The following is a 14102-nucleotide window of genomic DNA, read 5'->3' as shown; positions in this document are numbered from 1 at the left end:
CCACTTTACCTCCAGAAGATTTTACTCTTTTTTTATGACAAGGCCATTTAGAGCTTTCTTTTGGTGGTATTTGATCACCTCCTGGGTTTTTTATTTTTTGTGATATCAATTAAAAAAGACAGAAAATTTTTAAAAAACAAAACAGTATTTCTTTATCGTACATCACGGGACACAGAGCAGCCATAACAATTACTATGTGGGTTATACGCCACCTATAGGTGAATGGACACTGGCAAATCAATCAAACAGGAAGTCCTCCCCTATTTAACCCCTCCTATACAGGAAGTACCTCAGTTTTTTTTTTTTTTTTTTTTCCGCCAGTGTCTGTAAGGTGGTGGTCACTGGTGTGATACATGTGCTCTTGGAGCATACTTGGAGGTCTGGCCATTTTTCTATTAAGAATCATGGACTTCAATCTGATCCATTGGAAAAAGCTGTAATGGATGGTACCCGAGCCTCATTGGATAGGAGAGAAGATTCCTCGAGGTTTGCCTGTAATGCAGCCTTAGGGCGCTGGACCCTGCGTACTGGAACCCTGTGCAGTGTTTGTTCTGACCAAGGTGCTATACAAGTCCAGGGGAGTGGACCCCACATTAAGGGGAACCCAGTCCCTGAAGGTCTTTTATGACAAATTTTGCCGTGATGGGTGAAGGTTGGACTCCTGTTATGTTCAGAGTCCTGCAGCAGGAATGGTAAGTCTGCATTTTTGCAGTTTCTATTTTTTTAAGAAAAAAAAGAGATCTGACTGGTCTTCTCTCAGTGGCTGCCACTGGGGGGGCAGTGTGCAGTTTAATCATGCTCTGTGTACTTCTTGGGAGAGTGGGTTGCTGTCTCTCCTCCAGCCATTTGAGGGTGCAGGCTCGTTCAGTATGGCCTATTTCTATATAGGCAGGAAATGGAGGGGTGACCATGTTTGCCATGTGGACAGCAGGTTCAGCATGGCTTCTTGAGACATAACGGAAGCCCATGGATTCTAATGGAGTGTGATTTCTTGCTATGGGAGAAATGTGTGGCCAGACAAGTCATGAATATATACTGCATACTTACTGCTTAATCTGGGGGGCCTGTACAACTGTAAGTCGATAAACCCCTATATGGGTATCAGTGCACTGTAAGGTGTTGTGTCTCCAGATTAATGTGCATTTGGTCTGCAGGAGCCTACGTTTAGGCTGCTCTGAAGCAGAAAAAAAGGCTGCATGGGATGTACATGTGCTTGGCTGTTCCTACAAAACTAGTATGGGGCCAAGTGCAGTTGGGCAGGTGCAGCATAGTATACATGCTTGCAAACTTGTTTGACTAAATACAGTGCATGTTTTTCATAGATGTTGCATGGATACATGTGGCATAAGCACATGTTTGAAAGAACATGGGCATTGGTGCACTTTAAGGAGTTGTGTCTACAGAATAGCTTGCATTTGGTCTGCAGGAGCTTAGTTTCAGGCTGTTGAAGCAGCATAGAAGCTGCATTGGATGCTTATGTACTTGGCTAATCCTGCAAAACTAGTATGGGCCCAGGTGCAGTTGAGCAGGTGCAGCATAGTATACATGTTTCATAATGCTTGCTTACTTGCATAGGCACATGTTTGCATAGACATGTGCTTGCTTGAATAAACACAAGCTTGCATAGGCACATGTTTGCTGAGGGCCCCAGCCCACCCGCCCCCGCGCCCGACAGGCTGGCCACAATGGCGTGTGTTTGCGTGGTGCGTAGACGCAGGTTTTCATAGGCACATGTTTGCATAGACGTGTGTACATAAATGTGTATGCATGTTGCATAGATATGTTTGCATGGATGCAGGTTTGCGTTAACGCATGTTTGCAGGGATACATGTTTGAGTAAACGCATGTTGCATAGACACATGTTTATAAAAACATGTTTATGCAACACGCATCTATGCAAACGCATGCTTGCTTATTGTGTAAATGCATGTTTCCGTGGGCACGTTTGTGTAAGCGCATGTTTGCGTAAACACATGTTGCATAGACACATGTTTGCACAGATACGTGTTGCATAAACATGTTTTTATAAACGCATGCTTGCTTATTGCGTAAATGCATGTTTCCATGGGCATGTGTTGCATAAGCGCGTGTTTGCCTAAACGCATATTTGCATATGCACATACTTTACCTGCTTCCATAAACGCATGCTTTCATAAATGCATGTTGCTTAAACGCATGCTGGCATGTTTTTACTTGTAATCCATACGTATATGCTTAGTTTGAACTGCATACATATGTGCTTAGTTGCATTAACCACTTCCTGACCGGCTCGCGTACATATACAGTGGTAGGTTGGCAGCCCTGCGGGAACCGCAGTTCAGGTACATCGGCTCCTTTAAGAGCCTTAGCAGGCGCGCACCCGTGATCACGGGCACGAGAGCCAGAACGTGGATCTGTTTGTGTGTGTAAACACACAAATCCCAGTTCTGTCAGGGGAGGAGAGACCGATCGTCTGTTCCTAGTGATTAGGAACAGCGATCGTCTACTCCAGAGAGTCCCATCCCCCCCACAGTTAGAAACACACATGAGGGAACACATTTAACCCTTTGATCTCCCCCTAGTGTTAACCCCTTACCTGCCAGTGACATTTACACAGTAATCAGTGCATTTTTATAGCACTGATCGCTGTATAAATATCAATGGTCCCAAAAAGGTGTCAAGTTTCAGAGCTGATGGCTCTCATGCAAGACCAAGTAAAGAAAACCTAGTGCTCAAAGGCACGGTTGGAACCCCTAAGGGTCTATTATAGACAGACCAAAAAATGTAGTATAAAAGGAATACATTAATTTTCATATAAAAATAAGACATGTAAATCAATACATAAAAACAGTATCTGTTACTCAATTTGTACAATTGTATGAGCTGACCGCTGTCCTTACATAGTAAGTGAGGTTGAAAAAAGACACAAGTCCAACCTATGTGTGTGATTATATGTCAGTATTTCATTGTAAATCCCTGTATGTTGTGGTCATTCAGGTGCTTATCTAATAGTTTTTTGAAACTATCGATGTTCCCCGCTGAGACCACCGCCTGTGGAAGGGAATTCCACATCCTTGCCGCTCTTACAGAAAAGAACCCTCTATGTAGTTTAAGGTTAAAACTCTTTTCTAAGTTTAATGAGTTGCCACGTGTCTTATTAAACTCCCTTCTGCAAACAAGTTGTACCCCTATTGTGGGGTCACCAGTACGGTATTTATAAATTGAAATCGTATCCCCTCTCAGGTGTCTCTTCTCCAGAGAGAATAAGTTCAGTGCTCGCAACCTTTCCTCATAATTAATATCCTCCAGACCCTTTATTAGCTTAGTTGCCCTTCTCTGTACTCGCTCCATTTCCAGTACAGCCTTCCTGGGAACTGGTGCCCAGAACTGGACAGCATACTCCAGGTGAGGCCGGACCAGAGTCTTGTAGAGTGGGAGAATTATCGTTTTATCTCTGGAGTTGATCCCCTTTTTAATGCATGGCAGTGGTCTGTTTGCTTTGTTAGCAGCAGCATGCCATTGCTGAGCCTATCATCTACTAGGACCCCCAGGTCCTTTTCCATCCTAGAATAGATTGCATTCACATTTTTGCCACCCAAATGCATACTTTTACATTTTTCTACATTAAACCTCATTTGCCATGTAGTTGCCCATCCCATTAATTTGTTCAGATCTTTTTGCAAGGTTTCCACATCCTGCGGAGAAGTTATTGCCCTGTTTAGCTTAGTGTCATCTGCAAATACAGAGATTGAACTGTTTACCCCATCCTCCAGATCGTTTATGAATAAATTAAATAGAATTGGTCCCAGCACAGAACCCTGGGGGAGTCCACTACCCACCCCTGACCATTCCGAGTACTCCCCATTTATCACTACCTTCTGAACTCGCCCCTGTAGACAGTTTTTAATCCATGTACTCACCCTATGGTCCATGCCAACAGACCTTATTTTGTACAGTAAACGTTTATGGGGAACTGTGTCAAATGCTTTCGCAAAATCCAGATACACCACGTCTACGGGCCTTCCTTTATCTAGATGGCAACTCAACTCCTCATAGAAGGTTAGTAGATTGGTTTGGCAAAAACGATTCTTCATGAATCCATGCTGATTACTGCTAATGATACCGTTCTCATTACTAAAATCTTGTTTAACCACTTCAGCCCCGGAAGGATTTACCCCCTTCCTGACCAGAGCACTTTTTACAATTTGTCACTGCGTCGCTTTAACTGCTAATTGCGCAGTCATGCAATGCTCTACCCAAACTAAATTGGCGTCCTTTTCTTCCCACAAATAGAGCTTTCTTTTGATGGTATTTGATCACCTCTGCGGTTTTTATTTTTTGCGCTATAAACGGAAAAAGACCGAAAATTTTGAAAAGAAATGATATTTTCTACTTTTTGTTATAAAAAAAATCCAATAAACTCAATTTTAGTCATACATTTAGGCCAAAATGTATTCGGCCTAAATGTATGTAAATGTAACATTGTATGTAAATGTCAATAAGCGTATATTTATTGGTTTGCGCAAAAGTTATAACGTCTACAAACTAGGGTACATTTTCTGGAATTTACACCGCTTTTAGTTTGACTGCCTATCTCATTTCTTGAGGTGCTAAAATGGCAGGGCAGTACAACCCCCCCCCCCCAAATGACCCCATTTTGGAAAGTAGACACCCCAAGGAAATTGCTGAGAGGCATGTTGAGCCCATTGAATATTAATTTTTTTTTTCCCCAAGTGATTAAATAATGACAAAAAAAAAAAATTTACAAAAAGGTGTCACTAAATGATATATTGCTCACACAGACCATGGGTATATGTGGAATTGCACCCCAAAATACATTCAGCTGCTTCTCCCGAGTACAGGGATACCACATGTGTGAGACTTTTTGGGAGCCTAGCCGTGTACAGGACCCCGAAAACCAATCACTGCCTTCAGGATTTCTAAGGGGGTAAATTTTTTATTTCACTCCTCACTACCTATCACAGTTTTGAAGGCCATAAAATGCCCAGATGGCACAACCCCCCCCCAAATGACCCTATTTTGGAAAGTAGACACCCCAAGCTATTTGCTGAGAGGCATGGTGAGTATTTTGAAGCTCTCATTTGTTTTTGAAAATGAAGAAAGACCAGAAAAAAAAATGTTTTTTTCTTTTTTCAATTTGTAAAACTTTGTGACAAAAAGTGAGGTCTGCAAAATACTCACTATACGTCTCAGCAAATAGCATGGGGTGTCTACTTTTCAAAATAGGGTCATTTGGGGGGGTTTTGTGCCACCTGGGCATTCCATGGCCTCCGAAACTGTGATAGGCAGTGAAGAGTGAAATCAAAAATTTACGCCCTTAGAAAGCTTGAAGGCGGTGCTTGGTTTTCGGGGTCCCGTACGCGACTAGGCTCCCAAAAAGTCTCACACGTGGTATCCCCGTACTCAGGAGAAGCAACAGAATGTATTTTGGGATGTAATTTCACATATTCCCATGGCATGTTTGAGCAATATATCATTTAGTGACAACTTTGTGCAAAAAAAAAAAAAAAAAGTATTTTTCCCGCAACTTGTGTCACAATATAAAATATTCCATAAACTTGACATGCCTCTCAGCAAATAGCTTGGGGTGTCTACTTTCCAAAATGGGGTCATTTGGGGGGGTTTTGAACTGTCCTGGCATTTTATGCACAACATTTAGAAGCTTATGTCACACATCACCCACTCTTCTAACCACTTGAAGACAAAGCCCTTTCTGACACTTTTTGTTTACATAAAAAAATTATTTTTTTTGGCAAGAAAATTACTTTGAACCCCCAAACATTATATATTTTTTTAAAGCAAATTCCCTACAGATTAAAATGGTGGGTGTTTCATTTTTTTTTTTCACACAGTATTTGCGCAGCGATTTTTCAAACGCATTTTTTTGGCAAAAAACACACTTTTTAAAATTTGAATGCACTAAAACACACTATATTGCCCAAATGTTTGATGAAATAAAAAAGATGATCTTAGGCCGAGTACATTGATACCAAACATGACATGCTTTAAAATTGCGCACAGAAGTGCAGTGGCAACAAAATAAATACATTTTTTTAAAAACCTTTACAGGTTACCACTTTAGATTTACAGAGGAGGTCTACTGCTAAAATTACTGCCTTCAATCTGACCTTCGCGGTGATACCTCACATGCATGGTGCAGTTGCTGTTTACATTTGACGCCAGACCGATGCTTGCGTTCGCCTTAGCGCGAGAGCAGGTGGGGACAGGGGTGCTTATTTTTTTGCTTTATCTTATTTTTAAACTGTTCCTTTCATTTTTTTTTTTTAATCATTTTTATTGTTATCTCAGGGAATGTAAATATCCCCTATGATAGCAATAGGTAGTGACAGGTACTCTTTTTTGAAAAAATCGGTGTCTATTAGACCCTAGATCTCCCCTCTGCCCTTAAAGCATCTGACCACACCAAGATCGGTGTGATAAAATGCTTTCCCAATTTCCCAATGGCGCTGTTTACATCTGGCGAAATCTAAGTCATGAAATGCTCGTAGCTTCCGGTTTCTTAGGCCATAGAGATGTTTGGAGCCACTCTGGTCTCTTATCAGCTCTGTGGTCAGCTGGCCAAATCACCGGCTGCATTCTCAGGTTCCCTGTTGAGACAGGAGAGCCAGAGAAAAACACTGAAGACGGGGGGGGGGGGGGGGCATTCCCTCCCACTGCTTGTAAAAGCAGTCTAGAGGCTAATTAGCCGCTAGGATTGCTTTTACATGAAAGCCGACCGCTGGCTGAAAAGAATGATACCAAGACGATACCTAAACCTGCAGGCATCATTCTGGTATAACCACTCAAAGTCGTGAATGGCGTACCTGAAGACAAAAAAATGGTTAACAATAAAACACAGTAAACGGTAAAGTATAAAAAACTGCATACCTGAAAAGCAAACATGGTAAAACATAATAACAATAAAACATTGCAGAATAGAATACAGTAAAAAAGAGCAGAACGAGAGAGAGAGAGAGAACAATGAAACAACTATTTTTTTTTTTTTTATATATTTTTTTTGTGTTTTTTTTTTTTTTTTTTTTTTTTTTACACTTTTTTTTGTGACTGTAACTTTTATAACTGTAACCGGTTCCAGGTTCGGGTCTCTCAAAATGCGATGGCATCTTGGGAGACCCTGTGAAAGTGTGCCTAGTCTGTGCAATGCTGTACCCTACGCTAATACTCAACTAGTGAATGGTAGCGTTCAAAACATTCACCAATGCAAAGACCAGGTTTGTCAGGACAGAAGGGACAATAATAGCGGGTGTCACGCCTATATCCGCACTTGCTGCAGACAAAACATCTTTTTTGGGGGGGTTCGTTGGGTAGGGGTACTCGGAAGGACATAAAAATGCCTCTCATGCAGCCGCCTGCATTTGGTTGGGGATGTGAATGGGGGAAGTACGGGTTCTGCAGAAGTGGTGGGTTCCCAATTATTAGGATTGGCGAATGCAGCAGGACTCGGCACGTCACCAAGTGTTACCGCAGTGCTCGTGTGACTATAACCGGGGTGTACTAGGCCGCTGGTGCTGGCCAGTTCACCAAATAGCTACCAAAAAAACTGTTAGCGATCGCAGGGATCAGGCCTGACTCTGCGAACGCTGCAGTTATGTGTTTAGTGTTTTGTAAGTGACAGTGATCGATCGATACTGCACTTGGGTGGGCTGGGCTGGGCCGGGCGGAGGGGCAAAATGCAGGTGCTAGCAGGTATCTGGGCTGATCCCGCTAACACTGCGTTTTTGGGAACCCTAAACTGCTGGGAACGCTAGTATAGATCTGATCGGATCAGATATTGATCCGTTCAGATACTTTACCACTAAGGGAGGCGTATGCTGCCTGGGTGGATGTGGCTAAATGTGGATGGGGCTAAACCTTTATTCGGTAATAAACGGCGGGTGCCCTGACACTATAAAAAATAAACGAACTAACCAGCATCACCCGTAACAGTTATATGGTGATCACTGGTGAAAGGGTTAACTAGGGGGCAATCAAGGGGTTAAAACATTTATTAGGTAGTATATGGGGGTCCCTGACGCTATAAAACGCTGACGGCCAACCTAAATATTTACCTCCCTAACTAGCGTCACCAGTGACACTAATACAGCGATCAGAAAAATGATCGCTTAGTGACACTGGCGACGGGGGGTGATCAAGGGGTTAAAACTTTATTAGGGGGGTATCCTAGACCTAAAGGGGGCTAACACTAACTGCCCTACCGCACTGTCACAAACTGACACCAATGCAGTAATCGGAAGAAAAAAAACAGCTTGGTGTCAGTGTGACGGGGGGGGGGTGATCGGGGGGTGATGGGTAGTGTAATGTGTGCCTGGCATGTTCTACAGCCTGGCTGTGTGTGTGTGTGTAGTGTTTTACACTTACATTGCTGTCTTCTCTCCTCGGTGCCGGAGAACAGCAGCAGAGGAATGATCTCATTGGAATGATCTCATTGGCCAGGAGCGATCGCGAAGTGGATGGCCTTCCCCTCACCTCCGATCGCCGGGGGACAAATGCCGACCGCCTTGGGCACCGGGGGGGGGTCCGATCGGACCCCCCACCCGCGGGAGGCAGATCACGTACAGGTACGTGATTCTGCCTGCCCGTGCCATTCTGCCGACGTATATCGTCGTGAGGCGGTCGGCAAGTGGATATAGTCCCTTTATCATCCCCTCCAAGAACTTGCATACTATTGATGTTAGGCTAACTGGTCTGCAATTCCCAGGGATGTATTTTGAGCCCCTTTTAAATACTGGTGCTACATTGGCTTTTCTCCAATCACCTGGTACCATTCCAGTCAGTAGACTGTCAGTAAAAATTCCTTTCCTGGTGCGGGACGGACTCGTGATGATCAATACAGATGTAAAACACCTTACATGTTACGGACTAAATGTCCTTCTTCAGAGGTTAATTTGGTTCAGATGGGTACAGATTTTCTACAACAGATAAAATATGCAAATAGCACAATATTAGTATACAATAATTAGTATCAATGTTATAGCAATTGCAAAACATACAAAATATATTTAATCATGTGTTCAGCCATGTTTGTGGACTACTTGCATAGTAAAATAATCCACATGGGATAAGTCTGAGGAATAGAAGATGGTCATTCCAATAATGGACAGCAACTGAGATCCCCTCCAGAACACAAGTTCAGAAAAACAGAAGGCAACCAGTGCTTCACTGCAAGGACTCGAGACTGGGGAGCAAAAGCCCCTGCTTGAACTGGGCCAGTATCACTGTGTTAAAAATATAAAGCATAGCAAGGTCACTAACAAGAGTATTAAGTGCATTCAATAAAGCACTAAACGTAGAGGCCTGACAGCATCAACAAGGCTGCATAGGATAGGGTCTGGATTTGATAGTAATAAAAGTGGTAAGCATACCTGGAAGATACTAGATGTATCAAGCTGTGCTGTTTTTCTTTTTTTTACCCACTTCAGTGAACATTTTCCGGGGAACATGGGTACATATTTTCAACTTTACAGTTTAATTTCTTCCCGTCTTGTTTTCACATCATTGTGGAATTCTTTTTTTTTTTTTTTTTTCTTTTGGATTGCAGCATACCTCATGTTTCATTTAATATACATTAAATATGCAAACTCCTAATGTACCCACCCCTCCCCCAAAACACTCCCTCCTCCCTTACCCCACCTCCCCTCTCCTTTGCTCCTACCGGTTCTAGTCTATTCTTTTCTCCACTACTTCAACATCCAGCTGCCTAACTGCTTTGGGGCCACATCTCCTTTTTGTTCTAGATTCCCATGGCCTCAGCACACCTTATGGAACACTTGTATTCTGCCCATTCCCTCCATTTCTCTTCACACTCTTCCAATCCCATCTCCTCACTATACCTCAAGTATTCGAGGCTTTGAATTTTGTTTATTTTATTAAACCAATCCTGAAATGTGGGTCTCTTTTTTTACTTGCCAGTATCTAGGAATAAGGCTTTTAGCTGCGTTCAAAAGTTGTTGTAATAATGTTCTCAAATATGTCCTAATTGGCATTTTAATCCCCTAATTTTAATCGTGAAATAAACATCTCCAAGGGTCATCCGGGACTCCGATATTGGTTATTTCAGTTATGATTTGCCTAATCTCTCCCCAATATTTTTTGATTTCCGGGCATTGCGACCAGATATGCGCTGTCGTCCCGATCTCTTTACATTACCGCCAGCAGTATTGCGATGTTTCGCTCTGGTACTTATGTGCTCTGTCTGGGGTGATATACCACCTAGCCAAACACATATAATTTAACTCGAGCATCTTATAATTAACAGTTGTTACGTGAATCCGCTTCATTAACATATCAGTCTCTGGTTCTTTCAGCTGTATGTCCAATTCCAACTCCCACGTCCTAATGGCGGTATTTCTACTCCTTTCAATTCTAATAGCACTCTATAGATCTTAGAAATCCCCTTTTTCCCTACTTTATCCACACATAGTTTCTCCAGGGGGCGTAAGTTTTTATCTGATCTAACGGGTTGGGGGAGAGTTTCGATAAAATTATTTAATTGACTATATCGCCATCGATCTATTACTATGAGTTCCACTTTATTTTTTAGTTCCTGATATGTACAAATTCTACATTGTTCGATCACGTCCTTTAACCACTTGCCGACCGGGCCATAGCCGAAAGACGGCTGCAGCGCGGTCGGCTAGTTCTGGGTGGACGTCCGTGGGACGTCCTCCCAGAATACTGCTCTCGCGCGCCCCCTGGGGCGCGCACCCAAAAACTTCCGTGACCGCCGGGTCCAGAGGACCCGGCGCATCACGGATCACGGTAAACGGCCGCTGATTGCGGCCGTTTACCATGTGATCGCTCCGTCAAATGACGGAGCGATCACATGTCAACAGACCGGCGTCATGTCATGACGCCGGTTCCTCCCTCCCCTCTGTGTACCGATCGGTACAGTGTGAGGGGAGAGGGGGAGGGATCGGATGGCAGCACCGCTGTGGGCTGCATGTGTAGTGCCCACAGCGGTGCTCAGTGACAATTGCAGTCACATCCATCCATCCCTCCATGCTCAGCCATCCCTGCAATACTCTGCATAATACCCCGCAATACTCTGCATAATACCCTGCAATACTCTGCGTAATACCCCGCAATACTCTGCATAAATACCCCGCAATACTCTGCATAATACCCCGCAATACTCTGTATAATACCCCGCAATACTCTGCATAATACCCCGCAATACTCTGCATAATACCCCGCAATACTCTGCGTAATACCCCGCAATACTCTGCGTAATACCCCGCAATACTCTGCATAATACCCTGCAATACTCTGCATAATACCCTGCAATACTCTGCATTATACCCCGCAATACTCTGCATAATACCCCGCAATACTCTGCATTATACCCCGCAATACTCTGCATTATACACGGCACTACTCTGCAATATACCCCACAATACTCTGCAATATGCCCAGCAATACTCTGCAATATACCCAGCAATATACCCTGCACTACTCCGCAATACTCTGCAATACCCCGCAATTTTTAACCAGTTCCCGCCCACAGTCATATGACGTCCTTGACTTTGAACGGGGATATCTGAATGATGGGTGCAGCTACAGGCATCATTCAGATATCAGCTTTTTCAGCCGGCGATTTCCTACACCATAAGAATGATCATAGTGGCTGTTACACTGCTTGATCCTTCTTATGGGAGGCGAGAGGGGACGCCCCCCCCTTCCCGCCACCCTCCGGTGCTTCTACCGACTCACCGCTACGATCGAAGCCAAGATCGTTTTTTTTTTTTTTTTTTTTTATTTCAGGCTTCCCAGCCTAGAGGTGAGATGTGAGGTCTTATTGACCCCATATGTCACTGTAAAGAGGACCTGTCATGCCATATTCCTATTACAAGGATGTTTACATTCCTTGTAATAGAAATAAAAGTGATCAAAAATTTTTTTGGGGGGGAAAAAGTGTCAAACTAAAATAAATAAAGTAAAATAATAAAAAAAAAAAAAAAAGTTTAAAGCGCCCATGTTCGTGTGCTCGCATGCAGAAGCGAACACATACGTAAGTACCGCCCACATATGAAAACGGTGTTCAAACCACACATGTGAGGTATCACTGCGAACGTTGGAGCGAGAGCAATAATTTTGGCCCTAGACCTCCTCTGTAACTCAAAACATGTAACCAGTATAAAATTTTAAAGCGTCACCTATGGAGATTTTTAAGTAGCGACGTTTGGCACCATTCCACGAGAGTGTGCAATTTTGAAGGGTGACATGTTAGGTATCTATTTACTCGGCATAACTTCATCTTTCACATTATGCAAAAACATTGGGCTAACTTTACTGTTTTATTTTTTTTTAAAGCACAAAACTGTTTTTTTTCCAAAAAAAAAGCGTTCGAAAAATTGCTGCGCAAATACCGTGCGAGATAAAAAAGTTGCAACAACCGCCATTGTATTCTCTAGGGTCTTTGCTAAAAAAATATATATAATGTTTTGGGGTTCTATATAATTTTCTAGCAAATAAATTATTATTTTTACATGTAGGAGAGAAATATAAGAATTGGCCTGGGTGCTCCAGAACGCCTGGAGGTGCTCCGTGCATGTTGGGCCTCTGCATGTGGCCAGGCTGTGTAAAAGTCTCACACATGTGGTATCGCCATACTCGGGAGTAATAGCAGAATGTGTTTTGGGGTGTAATTTGTGGTATGCATATGCTGTGTGTGAGAAATAACCTTCTAATATGACAATTTTGTGAAAAAAAAAAAAAGAAAAAAAAAAATTTTGATTTTGCAAAGAATTGTGGGAAAAGATGACAATTTCAAAAAAACTCACCATGCATCTTTCTAAATACCTTGGAATGACTTCTTTCCAAATAGGGGTCATTTGGGGGGTATTTGTACTTTTCTGGCATGTTAGGGTCTCAAGAAATTAGATAGGCCGTCAGTACTTCAGGTGTGATCAATTTTCAGATATTGGCACCATAGCATTTGGACTCTCTAACATTCACAAAGACCAAATAATATACACCAAGTTGTACTTATTTTTACCAAAGATATGTAGCAGTATAAATTTTGGCCAAAATTTACGAAGAAAAATTACTAATTTGCTAAATTTTATAACAGAAACAAAGAAAAATTCATTTTTTTACCAAATTTTCAGTCTTTTTTCTTTTATAGCGCAAAAAATAAAAAACCCAACGGTGATTAAATACCACCAAAAGAAAGCTCTATTTGTTAGAAAAAAAGGACAAAAATTTCATATGGGTACAGTATTGTATGACTGAGTAATTGTCATTCAAAGTGTGAGAGCACCGAAAGCTGAAAATTGGTCTGGTTAGGAAGGGTGTTTAAGTGCCCAGTGGTCAAGTGGTTAATTGTGCATCCTCTTGTAAGATCCATTTCCCAAACAATGTCTCCATCCCTGGTGCAAAATATTGTCCTGCAATGGGATTAAAGGTGAGTTATACTCCCATTTCTCCCTTTTGTGCAAGTTATCCCACACTTTTAATGCATGTCTAGTGATGTCATGTGTATCTGTGCTAAGTTTTCTAAATTGTGGTGGGATCCATATTATTTTTCCCATTTTTACTTTACATATCGTGCTATCCATTTTCACCCAACCCTTTTCCTTATTGTTTTTTGCACATTCTATTAATCGTGATAAAATAATTGCCTCGTAATAACTTCTAATATCTGGAGCCCCCCACCCCCCCTTCTCTTTTTCTTTTTCTAGTTGTGCAAAACTAATACGTGTTTTTTTTTCCCTCTCCAAATAAACTTTAAAAATAGTGTATGTAATGTTTTCAAGTAAGCCTGTGGGAGTGGAATTGGGAGCATTTGCATCTTATATAAGATTTTGGGTAGGATTGTCATCTTAAATATATTGATTCTACCTCCCCACGATAGCTGTCCTCTTGTAATTCTGTTCAACTCCTCTTAAATCACATTGAGGAGTGGCACAAAATTAGACTGGTATAGTGACCCTCTTGATGTGGTTATCTTAACTCCTAGGTACTTAAGTTCTTCTTTTTTCCCCCACACGAATGGGAAATCTTTTTGAAAAGAGAGATCCCTTTTTTATCTTTATTTTCTAATGTTTCTGATTTAGCAGGGTTTATGTTAAAGTTCAATATTT

Source organism: Aquarana catesbeiana, linkage group LG03, assembly GCF_042186555.1.
Source record: "Aquarana catesbeiana isolate 2022-GZ linkage group LG03, ASM4218655v1, whole genome shotgun sequence".
Classification (NCBI taxonomy): domain Eukaryota; kingdom Metazoa; phylum Chordata; class Amphibia; order Anura; family Ranidae; genus Aquarana; species Aquarana catesbeiana.
Note: the sequence above shows the minus strand (reverse complement) of the source record.